General features: G+C 41.8%; 1 pseudogene; it reads left to right on the forward strand.

Annotated features, from left to right (window-relative positions):
* The first annotated feature begins 15,995 nt into the window (after nt 1-15,995).
* LOC107148371 overlaps nt 15,996-17,298 on the forward strand; it is an 8,875-nt pseudogene continuing 7,572 nt past the window's right edge.

Consider the following 17,298-nt stretch of genomic DNA (forward strand, 5'->3'; position numbering starts at 1 on the left):
GCTGCCTTCTCAACCTTCTGTTTCTGTCAGCTTCATTAATATTTCAATATTAATCAGATCATTTGTTCATCTCTGTCTTTGGCACCTTAATTAAAAACTAACACCCTAGAGCTTTTTCTGGATAATTCTGGGAGATCCTGGAGCAATCCCACATGAAACTGCACACCTCTGCCTTCACTTGCCCAGGACGCATGTCCATAGTCCCTCTCTCCCCTCCTGGGAGACCCTCATCTGCTCGTCTCTGGCTAGGCCCCACTTTCTACAGGGTTGGGGATTTGCTGGAGATGTGGGGCTGTGACTGCTACAGACTTCAGGCCTGGTCAGGTACAATCCCTAGTGTCCTGTGTCTCCTGGGGACATATTTATTCTGTGTTCAGTAGTGGGGAAGAGAGCCCTCCATTGTGCTTGGGTTCTTGGTTCACAATTTAAACTCATGCCGTTCAGCTTTGGTGGTGGGAAGGGTGTGCTGCCTCACTGGGCTTCCAGAAAAGGTTCAGAGATGCTAAACAAACTTCATAAATTAACTGTATTATGGAACTATGAGACCTAGACACAGGTAGGCATGGATCCAGGCATAGAGGCCATGTGTTGAGGCTGCTGCCTCCCTCTGCCATTTTCCTATCTAACAGCTTCATGACAACACAACTGACACTCAATGAACTGTACATATTTCATCTTGCTAGGAACCCATGATGTGACAGGACAACTTCCAGGAGCACCCATCCCCAGAAAAGGAAAGTTCCCCTCCCTGAAGTGGGTGCCATAAACAGGGAAGAGCACTGTGGAATGTCATGCCTGGCTTGGGGGGGCAAGTTTTGCCCCCCAAATCATGACTTTGGTCTCATGAGCTCATAGCCAGGTTACATGAGTGAGGCTCTGTGACAGACACTCCTGAGACTCTCATGCCTTCTCAACTCCTTTGGACCATATAAATAAAAAGCATGTGTGCAGAGCTGTTTGAGGGGAGGGGAGCAGTGGTTGGCAATGTGAGGGAGAGCACAGGTTGGCCTACAGACAACACAGTGGGAAAGTGCTGCTTGGGTGGTTCTTGGCTCCTGTGAACCTGGTTTCAATCATCTGTAATGAGGAAGCAGCCTGTGTGCAGACTCACTCACTTAAGTAGACCAACACAGGAGACACTGGTGTTCGTCTGCCCAGGTTGATAATTATCTTTCCCCCTTTCTTTCTGGTAATTTGTTGTTTGGTGTGATGCTTCACTGAGCCAAACTCCAGGCTTTTGTTGTTGTTGGCTTACTTGTTTATTTAGGGTCTGTAATTAGAGCCTCTCTCCCCTCCTGTGTGGGGTTCCTACTGCTCCTCAGAGGGCACAGCCTTGGTCATGCTCATAGCCTTCTGGTAGGACAATGGGATCTGCCGTGCTCTTCCACTGCCTAGTACTAGAAGTCTCTGCTAAGCTGTCTGAAATTCAAATTCTAGCCTTGCAAATCAATCTATAGATGTTGCTTCAGAGTTTCTTCAAGCCTGGAACGTGTGCCACTTCTGGTACATAACATGAGACTTGGTGGACTTAAAACAAATAGCTATCGGATTGTTTTAATGTATTCAGGAAATGATGTATTTAGTGCAAGAAGCCCATTCCTGATGGATGCATTCCTTCTGGGGGCTTAACTACATGGTCAGAACTGAGCTATTACTGGTCATTCCCAAACTGAGTGATCTGGAGGGACAGGAACAGGTCATGTCTGTGAAAATTATGAACCTACAGCAAGTGACTTCCTGTGAAAATTATGAACCTACAGCAAGTGACTTCCTACCGGGATTGTTGGAGAGATGGAGAGATTGAGGGTATGGGTCACCAGCAGAATTCCTCCTGCTTTCATTTCAAAGCATTTAAAGCTCTGCTGGGCTGTCTTTCCCAGTGGGAAATGAAAGTTGTTTATGATGCAAAGACATGGCAGAGCCTATGACCACACCACACAGATAACCAAAGTTTGGGAGACTTGGCCTGAGAAGCCATTAGTTCAAACCTCACATGAACTTAAATTTCCATTAATCTTGTTACTTTACAAACACGTACTATGCTGCCAGGTGCTAGAGCTGCACAGATGATTAAGGCCTGGCCCTTAGCCTCAATGGTCACGATTTAGAAATGCTCCTTTAAGTTGTGTGCAAAGTGATATGGGGACAGGAAAGTAATGGCTGACAGGCAATAGTGACTTCCTGGAGCAGTAGTGTTGGAGCTGTGTCTCAAGGGATGTGTAGGAGGTGTGCAAGTCATTTACAGTAAGAATCCCTGTAATTTCACCCTGGGGGCTACTTCTCAGTTGAGCCAGAATCAGAAATGTAGCCAGGTTTCAATCAGCACGTCCCATACTAGAAAGGAAAGAGTCAATCAAGGGGTGGATTTTGGTGACTGACTGGGCCACCAAAGCCTGCCTAAGCACCAGGCTTTCCTCTCTGACCCTGGTTGGGTTCTGGTTTTCTGGACCTCCCCAAAATCTTTACCTTGTGAGTGTGGGTGTCCAGACTTCTCTTGGCAGCAGGAAATACGTCTTGCCTCTTCCAGGTGTTCAGCATGGGCCTTTCTATGACCTGGAGTAGGTGGTGTGAGGCTATTTTGCTCCTTTTCCTAAAATCTCAGAGATAAAAATTCTTAGCTTCTGATTTTACATGTTGACAGTTCACACCATTTACACATTTACACCATTCTTTTTGCAAATCTTACTTTTCTTAAAATTTCTTTTTTCATTGTGGTCGTACACATCTAATGTACGACTAATGTAGTGGCTTGGGAGGCTGAGGCATGAGGATCACAAGTTCAAAGGTAACCTCATCAACTTAGAATTAAAAAAAGAGCTGAGGATGTGGTTGAGCACTCCTGGGTTCAATTCCTATTACCTCCCCACTAAAAGTAGTTTCAAAACAAGTTTGAAAAACACAAATAATTCTATCCTTCAGTATTCCTCTCTTTCTAAGACTATGCTAATCCTCCAAAATATTTGTCTTTTATATGACTGATTTATATACTGACCCTGAAGACTTAAGCTTGTGGTCCCAACACCTGTGCATGTGGCACATGGCACCTATGCTCCAGAGATACTCCCCAGAAGCCCTGGACCATGGTCACAACTGTGCAGGATTCTGGCAACACCTTGTGCTTCTGGACTCATGAGGTGGACACTCTGTCCTTCCAGGCATATGAAGCACAGGACTCTCAAATGAATCTGTAAGTGTTGGTGGTACATTTTAAATCTTCCCTGTGAATGGATAAAGTGCTTAAATGAAGACATCTCATATATAAACACATGATAAGGTTTGCACCAAATCAAAACCTTGGGCCTTGGTTGCTGGCATAGTCTTGATAAGGGGCACTATTTTGGTAGTGCTTGTCTAAAAAGGTAGAATTGAACTTTGCTGAATGCAATTTGGGCAGGGATTTCTTTAGAAGAAAAGAACTAGCTTTTTGTCCATTTTTTCCTCTATAGAGGTGGTCCAGCAGTAGGGGATGAGGGACAGAGAGTCTCTTTTAGCAGGAGATGTCATGGGCATCTTAAATTAAGGTGAGAAGCATCCCCTTGTTGTTTGGATGGACTGAATGTAGCCAGCAAGGCCTAGGCATCTCCTAAGCACAGAGAGTGCACATGTGATTCCATCTAGGTAAAATTCTAGAGAATGCATAGAAGTCTACAGTGGAGAACGCTCACCAGCAGTTACATGGAGCTAGGAACTCAGGGAGTGATGGATTAAAAAGAGGCATTCAGGGTCACAGGAATGTTCTGAGTGTAGGGTGATTTCATAGATATGCACAGCATCAAATTCACAGTCCTGTACCCTTTAAACATATGCATGATATTAATTATAAATTAATTTTAAATTATATATTTGCAAGGTTGGCTAAAGGTCCCCATGTGTGCATGTAAGTCTTGCCTTTCCCCATCAGCCTATGGTCCTCTAAAGCCAAGGTCACATCTTCCTTGTGTGGGCCACACCAAGGTGGCAAAGCATTGCACCGAGAAGGCCTCTGACACAGAGCCCCAGTGTGAACTCACACTCTGCATCTCCCAGCTGTGATCACTGGAGAGGCAGCCTAACCTGGGCCTCAGCTTTCCCATCCATAACATCAGGACACAACCCCTAATAGAATATTTGGAGAGCGTAATTGGTATGATTCTAAGTAAACCTTTGAAAACAATTGCTATATAATAAAAATACATGATAGCTATTATTATTCCTTTTTTATTATTTGGCAAAAATTCAAATAAAATAAATAGTTTGGGATCTATTGTACCTTAGAATGCACTTTGCTAAATACTATTACATACAAAGTGTTCAGATTTCAATTGAGTGCTTTTTTTTGGCTGTTTTGATATGAAATTTTAATATATTCTGGGAATTTTGTGAGAAACATACTACCTGATTCTGTAGTGTTCTTTCCTTCTAACTTAGAGACACAGTTCTTAAGTTGTAGGAGGTGTCATAAGGAAGAAGTTTAATGCACAATCTCCCATTTCAAACTGATGGGTCAATGGTTTGGCAAACACAGAGCATGGGTAATACAGATGAAATCCCTGCTGCTTTCCCAAATAGAAAATGAAGAAAATTATGTGTTCTCTGAACCACTGTGTAGAGAGTACACACACCCATCTCATAGGCTTTAATCTCAATCCTAGAAACAGCCTGTTCTGTTTTTTTTCCCCCCCCTCAGGAGACAATTCAGAAGCTTGATGCTACCCACTACCATGTGCCAGAGCTGGGATTCAAACCCTGTCCTAATGGCATGAGCCTCCTGACCTGTGCTGCACTGCCCTTCCCTTCTCTAGTCTTCTCTGCAAGAGTTGAAAAAGAATGCAGAGTGTCTATCCCCATGGACCTCCTCAGCTGGGAATGTGTGCATGGAACAGATGACTCAAAGTTTTCACTGCAGTGTACATTTCCACCAATGACCACAAAATCTCTCTGAATGTTTCTTCTGGGGTTACAAATAATTTTTAGAAAGTGTGAATTTACAGATACAGAATCCATTAGTAATAGGGCATGCTGTAACTTGGTGAACCCTTGGAGTGGGGAACTCTGGTTTTTGTATATCTGATATAGCCCCTGTATGTTATCATGTACTCAGATGTTAGCACTCAATATGATAAGCCTTATTTGAGCTGATTTTTGAATTACACAGGGATAGAGAACATATATATATAAAGGGTATTTATGTCTTATGAGAGATAAATGACAATAACATACAGAATTGCTAAGTTCATTCACTCTGTTCCATTTTTAGTTAATGAATGAATTAATTATTTTTCCATGTCATTATAGATCAATTCCTGAAATACAGGGCAGGGTTAAGTCTGCATGTGCTCTGAAATGATGCAGAGTCACTTCATTATGATTTCAATTCAAATGACAGAAAAAAACCTAATGGTTTCAAAAGATGGTGTGTTCCTGGCAGTGGGATGTGGTTCAGAGTGATCTGAAGTGGAATTAGTTGTGGGTGGAAAGCCATTGACAAAGAAGAACCAGAATTTTCCATAAATGTAGGAGAGTTGAGGTCTGTACTCTAGAAGGTAGGATTGGGGAAAGTCCTAGCAATAGGTGACAACTACTTATGCCAGGGAAAAGGTGAGGGCAGAATGGAACTTTCTAGTGTGTGCACTGCAGCCTTCTGATTGGCAGGGAACCTGATTCTCTGGATATGGTCTGCATGGCATGAACAGATTACATTCTTTTTCTTGCTCCAGAGGAAGGGTTCTTCTTGAACTTCAAATTGCCCCAGAGCAGTGCTCCCATAGGAAGAGGATTTGCTCTGTAATGGGACTTCTGTTACCATTCCTAAGTATACAGATGAATGACATCCAGGCTAAACTTTGTGTCAGCATCTTGGGATTTAAAAATAAGAGCATGACCCTCCATTCCATTATAAATAAATTAAAATTGTATTCTGATTGTTCCCTTTACAATACTGGGCAAAATAATACAGATTCAAGTCCCTCAAACATGCCCCACAAAACTGCTGATTTTCTTGGTTATTCATTTTCTCCCTTTAAAAGAGTAAAGCAGAGAAGATGTGAAAGTATTTTTCCCTCAAATTTGAAGAGTCAAAAGAGATGCCTTCTTCAGCTCAAACTGGGATTATGGGGCTAAGAGACATGTTAGTTACCACTATACACTAACATCATTTTAAAAAAATTAATTTGTTCTAGTTATTTATACATGACAGTAGAACACATGGTTTATAACTTCTCATTCTTCTGGTTGTACCTGATGTAGGGTTATACTAGTCATGTAATCATATATGCACATAGGGTTATAAAGTCTGATTCATTCTACTATCCTTCTTGCCCCTACACCTGCTCCCCTTTTTACTCCCCCTGTCTAATCCAAAGTCCTTCCATTCTTCCCTAGCCCTTTATTGTGAATTAGCATCCACATATCCGAGAAAACATTATACCCTTGGTTTTTGGGGGGGGATTGGCTTATTATTGATATTCTCTATTTCCAGCAATTTACCAGGAAATACCATAATTTCTTTCTTCATTAAGCTGAGTAATATTCCATTATGTCTCTATACCACATTTTCTTTATCCATTAATCCATTGAAGGGCACCATTTTTAGTTAAATCCATAGATTATTAGGAATTGTGCTATCATAAATATTGATGTAGCTGCATCACTGTAGTATGCTGATTTTAAGTCCTTTGGGTATAAACTGAGGATTGGGATAGTTGGGCCAAAAGGTGGTTCCATTCCAAGTTTTTTTGAGGAATCTCCATACTGCTTTCCATAGTGGTTGCACCAATTTGCATCCCCACCAGGAATGTATGAGTGTACCTTTTCCCCGGCATTCTTGACAACATTTATTGTTGCTTGTATTCTTGATAATTGCCAGCATCATCATTTAAAAACAGTATTATTTATTTTACAAATTCATGGGTACTGTGTGATAATCTGATGCTTATATATAGAATATAATGTTCAAATCAGGTTAGTTAACATTTCCACCTCAAACATTTCAAACTTTAAAGTAGCACAACAATTATACATATTTATGTGCTACAATGTAATATTTCAATACATGTGTACAGTGTGTGCTGATCAAATCAGGACAATTAGTATTTATGTTCCTCTCATTCCTCATAATTGGGGCCTTTGAGCTCTTCTCTGGTTAGACAAAACAAAATAAGTTATTGCAAAGAATTGTCCCCCGACTATTTTGTAGAGTACCAGAACTTATTACTTCTATCTAACTCTGTTTTGGTACACATTATCTAATCTCCCACTATCCACCCCTTCAACACTTCCAAGTCTCTAGTAATCACTGTTATACATTTAGATTGACTTTTAAAAACTCATACCTATAAGAACATGCAGAATTTGACTTATTTCTCTGAATATAATATCCTCCAATTCCACCCATTTTGCTGTAAATGATAGAATGTCATTCTTTTTTAAATTTTTTAAAAATTTATTTTTAGTTTTAGTTGGACACAATACCTTTATTTCACTTATTTAATTTATGTGGTGCTGCACATCAAACTGAGGGTCTCACATGTACAAGGTGAGTGCTCTACCACTGAGTCACAAGCCCAGCCCTAGAATGTCATTCTTCTATGTCTGAATAATATTTCATTATATACAACTGTGTGTATATAGTACAGTATCTTTATCCATTCTTTCACTAATGGGCATCTGGGTTTATTCCATATCAGCTATTGTGAACAGTACAGCCATGAACATGGGTGTCAGGTATCTCATTTCCTTTGGAGATATACCCAGAAATGCATTATAGAGTAGATCAACTTTAGTTTCTTGAGGAAGTTCCATCTGTTCTCCATATAGCAGTGTTAGTTTGTGTTCTTATCAATAATGTATGAGAGTTCCCTCTCACTCACACCCGCCAGAATTTGTTTTCTTTTTGGTAATAGCAATTCTATCTGAGGTGAGATAGTGTATTTTAATTCTTATTGCCATGAAGGCTAAGTAAGTTGAGAGCTGTTTTTTCTTTTTCATGAATTTCTTGGCCATTTGAATTTACCCCTTTAAAAACAGACATGCAGACCAGTGGAACTGAATAGAGTCAGAAGTAACCCTGTGTACTTACAGGCAAATCATTCTCAACAAAGGTACCAAAAACATGTTGGAGAAAGGACAGTAATTTTGATAAACAGTGCTGGAAAACTGGATATTCAAAAGGGGGATATTTAAATTTGACTTCTATTTCTCACTATGAAAATCAGCTTGAGGACTGGGGTTGTAGCTCAGTGGTAGAGCACTTGCCTGGCCTGTGTGAGGCCCTTGTTTCCATCCCCAGTAACACAAAACAACAACAACAACAAAATGACAATAAGAACAGAATGGTCAAAAACTCATATGTAAGACTTGAAACTCTGAACCCACAAGAAGAAATCAGAGGAAATACCTTGTTACATTTGTATAGGCAATGAAATTTTTCATAAGCCCCCAAAAGTACAAGGAATAAAAATAAAAAGAGATAAATAGTATTAATCAAAAATAGTATTAATAAATAGTATTAATCAAAGAAGCTTCTGTACAGCAAATTTTCCATACAGGAAAGAGAGAGGTTGCAAAAGGAGAGAAATATTTTGCAAACTATTAATGTGACAAAGAGTTACTATGTGGAATATGTAGAAACCTAAAACACTCAATAACAGCAACCACATCAGCCACATCATCAACAAAAAATACTCCACAAATAATCCACTGTGATGCTGGGGATGATTTGCTGCTTAGAAGAGCAGATCCTGGAGAGAAGGGGACTTAGCTAGACCCAATTGCTCTCTTGCAACCTCTGTGCATTGCTTTGTGGACCAGGGTTACCCAATCAGGGTCACTGTGATTTCAGCTGATCTTCTGGATAGTGACTTAAGTGAAACACACTTACAGATTTCCTAAGATGATACTGATTTTGTGAAGTGGAAATGACAAAGGTCCTTCTCTGTAACTGGGATGAAGGTGAGAGTTTGGTTTCAACCTATGGTCACCTACTACATCCAGAAACATGGCTGGTGGTTAGTGGAAGGCCACCACTTCCTCCTCAGGGAGCACATTTATAATGGTACCATTTTGCAGGGGAAGCTGTTAATTTGTATCAAAAGACTTGGAGGTTTTCTCTGAGTGTGGAAGTTGGTATTTCTTATGTCACTCTTGAGCCATTCACCTGATGATCCTTAGCAGGCAGATGGGCTCCTGGTCTGAGACTTGGAGAGGTCTGAGCTGCAGCTCTAGATCCAGGTAAAGAGGGGAGGAAGGGAAATGTCAGATCCTAGTTGGTGTCTTGTCAAACTGGCTGTGTGGAGGCATCACTGGTTGAGTTGTGAGCCTTGCCAGAAGTCTTAGCCTGACACAGACTTTTTAGAAAACAGCTCTGCCAATTTTAACCAAGACTAATTTTTGGACTTTTGACTTCTGGAACTTCAAGATAATAAACTTATTTTAAGCTTTAAAAGAAGTAGTCAGTGGGGCTGGGTAGTGGCTCAGTGGTAGACCACTTGTCTAGCATGTGTGGGGCGCTGGGTTTGATACTCAGAACCACATAAAAATAAATAAAATAAAGCCATGTGTCCAACTATAACTAAAACAATGAAAAAAAATGTATTCTGGGACCTTTAGCCAATTATGGCATATTGCTAACCTCAGTTTCTTCATCTGCAAAATGAGATCATGGCCCCTTTGTAGTTTTGTGATTGTGTTGTGAATTGATGGTTTATTTCCTGATGTCTCTTCATGACATGATGCCTACTCTTTTCTTTTTGCCCATCTATATATTTTTCTGTTGGGCCAAGAGAGCAAGGCAGTAGCATTTTTTTTTTTTTTTTTGCTTATCTTGAAGACGTAAATTGAATTGGAGCTTTATATTGCCTAAGTCTGAATCTGTGAATGGATCAATTAGAGGGGGTGCCTCTAAATGCTGAGACAAAAGACCAGGCTAAAGTGCTACATTCTTACCACTATTCTGCAAAATTATAGTTTAATGGGGCAAAAATAATTGCATCTATGTTTCTAGCACATTTCATGAGTGTTTTGCCTCATGGATTTACCAGGATTTTAATCTAGTGCAAACCTCTCTTGGTTTTTCAGAAGATGGTCTTTATGGCTTGAGTTAAATATGTTTTTACATGACAAAAAACTTTTGTGCATCTTCTAATGTGGTGACAGAGTGAAATAAATTGTACCTGGGGTTTTATTACTGGTGGTTTGAGTTAATGGGAAAAGGTAAGATAAAGAAAAAACACATTGCAAGGTTATGTGACTTTATTAAATTATGTTTACAGGTTTACTTGTTGGAATTTTGTAACAAAATGGTTTTTCTGGCATCTGTTTATCAGTATTTGTCACTAATTAGTGCCTGCAACTTACCTTTTATGGGAATCATGTTCTTGCAATCATATTGGTGTCTAATAAATCAGAGCTGTCATAGCTCACGTGCTTGCTGTTGTTAAGTTTTGCTTGTGCTTTTCTGGCTGGTGTATTTCCTGATTCTCTCTTTCCCACAGGTTTCCAACAATGGTTATTCCATTTTTGTGAATGGGAAGGAAATGAAGAGTAAAGTGGAGAGGCCATGGTTGTGACTCAGTGGTAGAGCACTTGCCTAGTATGCATGAGGCACTGAGTTTGATCGCCAGCACCACATAAAAATAAACAAATAAAATAAAGGTATTGTGTCCATCTACAACTAAAAAAAATTTAATAAAAAAAAGAGCAAAGTGGACACAATAGTGAACTCCACCCACCAGCATTTTACCTCCCAGGTGGAGGTCATTGTCATGGTGTCCTGACTCCTCTTGCAGATTGAGATCTCAGACACAGAGCTGAGCCAGATCAAGGGCTGGAGGATTCTGGTGGCTTCCAACAGAAGGTGAGGATCACATCATAGTGGGTTAGAGTGGTCTGTGCTTGAGGTTCAGATAAATCTGACTTGAGACTGACTCACACTTTAATATTAACACCTCCTAGGGTAGTTGTGGGGATGAAGTGAGATGACAGATGCACCTGGCATGAGATCTAGCATTGGCTATAGCTGTTTTCCATCCCCATCTCATACCTGTCTATTCCTGTGTTCCTCTTCCTCAGTCCCCCTGCTAGTGGATGTTGACCATTTTTCATGCACACAGTGCAGATATTAAGACTGTGAGCACTGGAATGAGGCTTCCTGAGTTTAAACCCTGGTTTTCCCACTTAAAGCTCTGTGAACTTATGGCTTCACCTATCCAATCCTCAGTTTATTTGTCTAAATTGAGAAAAATAATATTACTGAAAAGTTGTCTCAATAATTCAATGACATGATACATACTCCAGTAGACAGAATTCTAAAGATAAACTTCTTGCTCACTAAGAATCCCATCTCCTGCTTCACCAAATACTGATCTGATAGTGTGGTGAGGGGACTTCACAGAAATAACTACAAACAACTTATCAATCCTATGGAGAGTACCCTCCTTGTGGGTCGGACCAATCAGATAAGCCATTTGAGAGCAGGACATTCTCCCTAGCCTCATGGCCACACCATCCAGTGTATGGCCCACAGGCTTGGTCCAAGAGTGTCTTTGACTTCTTCCACTTCATTTACTTAGTTACTCACTTTCATTGTATGTGACACCAGTGTTGGTGTGCAACAGTTTGGAAGGCTTAAAAGTCATCCTTCAGCCTGGAGACAGGAGAAACCCTGGACTAGATGTCCTGTCACTACACAGCAACTGGGTATTCCTTGCAGCAAGACATTAGAAACAGTAACTCTTTCTAGCTCATTAACAGCACTCAAGATGGCTTCTTCTACACTCACAATACCATGATGTATATCAACACTAGCCTTCTGAAGACAGAAATTGGCAGCAATAGAGCAAACTTGCACACCTTACTCTTTGGCAAATACTTTTCCCATTAAGTCCCAGAAATTGACTGTACTCATTAAGTTCATCTTGGCTAATCTCTGTAAATAGGAAAGCCTCCTCCTAAATCTGATCAGGAGCTAGAGAAGTAGCTCAGTGGAGTGTCTGCACATAGATGAAGAAGAACGCTCAATTCGATCCCAGCACCAATAAATATTTTAAGTATTTATTAAAAATTTAATTTTAAGCAACTTCCCATTATGGTACTATCAAAAAGGAAAGCAAAGCATTATACTGGATTCCCCATCTGGCCCCAGGACATGACTCAAGGGAGTCAAAGCCAACCTCACAGGTGCTACAGACACAGGAAGTGGGTCAGACTCCACCTTCAATGTTCATCTTCCTCCCACACAGGCAGGTCTACTCCTGATTTCCAAGAGCTTCCCCATCAATAAAAAGTCATGAGGCCAGGCCCATGAACAAAGAGCCTTTAGATGCCATGGTCTAGTCCCTGTTTGCTGCTTACTAATTGTGTGCTCATTGCCAAATCCAAGCACATCTTGGGGCTTCTATTTTCTCTCCTATTCAATACAGTTCACCATTATCCAAGGTCCTTAGGAGGATGGCAGAGCACAGTGAGTGCAAAATCCTGCCACAAGGGACTACACACAGTGGTCACCAGGACCATCCCCTAGAGCCACTGACACACCACGGACAGCGGCTCCCTGAGCTGAGTGTGTGCGTGAGTGGGTCAAGAGACAATGCCTGAATTCAACCCGGGTTGACCCACTCCTGAGATGTGTGACTTGGACATAACACAAGTCACCTCTCAGTGACAGTTTCTCTTCTATTACATATGATTCTGCAAATGCCAGAATCTAACTGTTAAACTCAGAAAAAGGTCAGAAGTCCCAGAACAAGAAGGAGCTATTTGTATCAGATTGTATCTCTGCCCTTATACACACTCAGGGTCTGGAGAGCTTAGCTACCACCTCTTGATTCATACCAGTGAGTGCCTGTCGCGACTTCTTGCCCGCAAGGAAGACGCAACACTCAGGAATCTTCTTTCAGTAGTTTATTTCAGGCCCTTGATAGTTCTTCTTCTCTTTCTCGGATGCCCCTCCCAGCCTTAATAAAGCATCTCAAGCCCCAATGCAAAGCAGCCACGTGGAGCTTTCTCATAGGGTGATGAAAAGTCATGCGCCAACTCTCCCAAATAAGGAGTTGTTTGTCACAGACCACAGCGGAGCCAGCGCCATCTTGTAATGGCGACCATAATTTGCATAAACGGCAGAAGCGGCTCACCACAAGTGCCAGCAAGCCTGACATCACTGCTGGACCCTGAAACCTTCCCACCAACACCTGAACTGCTCTGGCCTTCTGTGCTTCAGTCACCACTTAGCAGTTGCCACTGCATGAAGATGTGGCTTTTAATCTATGGCTATTGAGCAGTAATGGCTCATGAGCTGGTGGGTCAGGAGCCCTGCCTCTCCTATTGGCACCTCTCACCAAGTGTCCCAGGAAGGTCTTCAGAGGTGTTTTCAAGCTTCCCCCACACCCCTTTTTACCCCTAACCAACAATTTCTTTATAATGTGCCCAAATATGCTTTCTCTAGCCCAGGACAACAGGATTCTGGGTCAGTCTCTAGCCACAAATGACAGTGGATTTAAAGGAATTCCTGACTGCACCCATCACAACCCCATTGTCAAGATGGTCTAGAAGAAAACGTGCAGGTGATTCCTATCACTGCATCCTCTCAGAACAAAGGTGTCCCTTTGCAGAATGCAACTAATCTTTAAAGCCTCCTGGGTCACCTGGGCCTTGGGCAAAAGGCTGTGAGAGAGAAAGCTGATTCTGATACCAGTGGGCAGAGGAAGTGAGAAAAGTGAGTGGCTGGCACCTAGATGGCCTTCAGCCTCCATCAAAGTGTAACTACTGCCTCAGCAAGGGAGATCATGGGCACAAGGGAGAAACACTTGTCTGGCAACAATTGCTAAGACTCAACCCCATAAGTTATAGCTCAAAGGTGACCTACTGGGTAGCTCCAAGGGCAATGCATTCTGTAGGGTCAAGGTCAAGACAGCCTGCTTGGAAGGCTGAATTTCCTGTCTGGAGAAACTCCTCCCCAATTCCAGTTACTGCAATAGAAGCCCTCAGTGAACTTTATGGCATAGAGGTGGGATAGAAGTGAAACCCTCCAAAATCAGTGCCTCGAGGTGCCCTAGAAAACAACCACAACCCAGGGATATGGCATGAGGTCAGGGCCTGGAATCAGGGCTGAATGTCCTAGCTTCGGAGGCCATTCAAAATCTCTGCATCTTAGACACTAGAGGTGCTGCCAGGGAGTTGGTTAGAATAGCTAAGAGGAAGGGGATCCTCCAAGGGATCCAGATGTCAAGTTTTGACACCCTTCAGACTTTTCTCCACACAAGAAAACAGTCTGCAAAGTGGTCAGCTGCCAGGCAGGAACTTAAGAACGTGTGATTGCAGGTAGAGGGCTGCTCACTGCTATCACTTGAAGTTGTTTCTTTGTTTCAGAAACTGCTCTTTCGAAAAGGCCTGGAAGAACCAGCTTAAACCAATCAAAGATACACAGCTCCTTTTCTAAAGTGACCTAGGGTAAACTTTGCTCACTCTAACTCATTATAATACTAAATTCTCTGCCCTAAATGAAGTTCATCTGTCATTTGTTTGGTTTGGTACTGGGAATAGAAGCCAAGGGGTGCTTTACCACTGAGCTACATTTTGTGGTACAGATTTCTCAGAACAAAAGAAAGAGAATATGATGCTGTCTGTATCATTGTGAGCCCTCTGGAAATCAGTTTTGAACATTCTTGCTACTTTGTAGTATAGAAATAGAATGCCCAAACAGGAATGTGTATTACCTTATATGAAGACAAAGGCTAGTATGTAAAAGGAAACTAACTAGAATATATAAAGGATCATTCCCTACACTAAATGCTGAGCCTTTGAATAAGAATACACTGAAGCTGGATGCACACAAATAAACACTGCTTCCTATTGAATACTTTGGTGTCCCCTGTCTCTGTATGAGAATCCCATGCAACATTTTATTCTGTTTTGTTTGATGCAAACACTGACTTATCTTATCCTTTTCATTGCTATATATTTATAATGACCAGTTTGCTTAGAAGTATTTACATCCTATGAGAAGTGAAAAGAACATCTGAAAAAAGATTTGGATGACTCTTAAATAGTAGTCTACAATAACTGACATGAAAACCAACTCAAGTTGTAAGCTCCTTCTTTTTAGAAACATTGCATATGCTGTAATTCTTAAAAATAACTTATCAAAACTGATTTGTGCCCATGTTTGCACTCTTCTAAAATTACTTTTAAAATAGTCTAACATGAGAAGTTTTCTATGGCTTCTACAGAAATTCACATGGCTTCTACAGAAAGTGTCAACAGGCCTGGAGATATAGCTCAGTGCTAGAGAGCTTGTGCAGCATGTACTAGGCCTTCAAATTTAACCACCAACACTGAAAGAAAAGGAACTGAAGAAGGAAGGAAGGAAGGAAGGAAGGAAGGAAGGAGATATGGGACAGGAGGGGAGGGAAAGGAATGAGTCATTAAAACAAAAGGACAAGTGGTACAAATATAAATATATGACATACTAGCTCTTTAAATTTTTTACAGAGCTTTAGAATTTTAGTGACATCAAGCTGGGTGATATTATGACTGTACAGAATGGCACAAAATAAGTTCTGGCCTAAACCAAACCAATGGGTGGGTGACCTGGAGAGGAATCCTCTCTGGCTTGATTGGGACAGGCTTGAACCTTTGCTGCTTCAAGATTCACAGCACAGTGAAGGGCAAAGACTTCTCTGACAGGAAGCATGAGTGTGCTAGGCCCCTGGGAGACCATGACCAGGGTTCCCCATGCCCATGCATGGAGCTGCCCCCAACCACTGATTCACAATGATCTGCTCCATTGCCTGGTGCAGGTTTGTTCCTGACCAAAGGCCTGAGTGTCCACAGCCTGTTTTGAAATGGCTGGGCATGGTGTGGTAGCAGAGGGAATAGCCAAAGTAGCCTTATCATGATGGAAGGGCAATGGCTGCCCCTCAGCCCTACTTGGGGGTGGTACTGGAAGAAGTAAGCAGGGTTGTGGTCTGCCTTGTCTGAAGACATGGAAACACACCCTAGTCCTTATGTGTCCCTGGGAATTGATGATATGTACAACAATTGGATTTTTTGTTGTTCTCTTGTTTTTGTGGAGAAGTTATCAGTCTGTGAGAAGCAGGCATTACATGAGAAGAGAAAAACAGCTTGCTCTAAAACTTTCTGGACTAATTGAAGAAAAATGTGAACTACTTGAAAAGGTTAGTCTTGTTCAAAAAGACTATGAAGACTTAGAGTCATCTTTAAAGGATACCATTTTGGAGAAGGAGTCAATAAAATCAGAAAATTTGGAGACAATATATGAAAACCTGGATAGGTCCATATCTAAACTTGAGGATGAAATACTCTTTCTAGAAAAAAAGCTAAAAGAAGAGAAAACTAAATATTTTCAACAGGATGAATTGATGGTGGATATATTAAAAAGAATTAAGTCCCTAGAAGATGAATCAAAATCACTCAAATTTCAAGCTAAAACAACCTTGAGAATATTTAAAATGAATAAAGAAGCAGTTACAGTAGCAATAAAAGAGGCTTTGAATGAAAATTTCTACCTTCAGGAAAGTCAGAAACAGCTTTTAGAAGAAGTTGAGGTATGGAAAGAAAAAGTGAATGGCCTCAATAAACAGAAAATGATACTTGAACACTCTAAAGATCATGCAGGACCATCTTGGAGAGCTGAAGTAACCACCGCCACTCTCCGACAGATTGAAACAATAAAACAGGTGTGTTTTACTCAGCTCCTCTCCCATACAGCAGGGAATTTGCATAAAATCTCTCCTAGGCTCTCCGGGGGAGGGATTATCAGAGCAAGCCTGCATAAAGACGTGGGGAGAACTAGAGACACCCGACCTTCAACTGCCCCTCCCATCAGCAGGGAAAACGAAACCTGTATTGCCAGCGCGGGGAGAGGGGCAAGTGGAAAAAATCAAAACAATAGAGTGCCAGGGGGTTTTCAATAGCCACCCTCCATGCCCAACAAACGGCAGGCCCAGAGTACAGTTTGAACTGCCAAGAGGCATCACTCAGGGGAAAAATGGTCTAGCAGGAGAAACCAGGACTAGCAGGAGAAACCAGGGGACTAGAGGCCAGGCCCTCGTGACTGGGCGGCTGGAGAAACTCCACCCGCTGCCTGCAAGACTGGGTGGCTGGAGTCCTCCCCCCCGCCCGCCTTTGACCTACCGCACCACTGGGCAGCTAGAGATTGCCCGCCCACCAGCAACAGCCGGCCCATTGCCCCTGCGACTGGGTGGCTGGAGACTGCACGCCCGCCTGCAACAGCCGGCCCATTAACCCTGCAACAGAGCAGCTGGAGACCGTATGCCCGCGGGCAACCAATCGCCCACCGGCTGC

This window comes from Marmota marmota, unplaced genomic scaffold (genome assembly GCF_001458135.2).
Source record: "Marmota marmota marmota unplaced genomic scaffold, marMar, whole genome shotgun sequence".
In the NCBI taxonomy this organism is placed as follows: domain Eukaryota; kingdom Metazoa; phylum Chordata; class Mammalia; order Rodentia; family Sciuridae; genus Marmota; species Marmota marmota.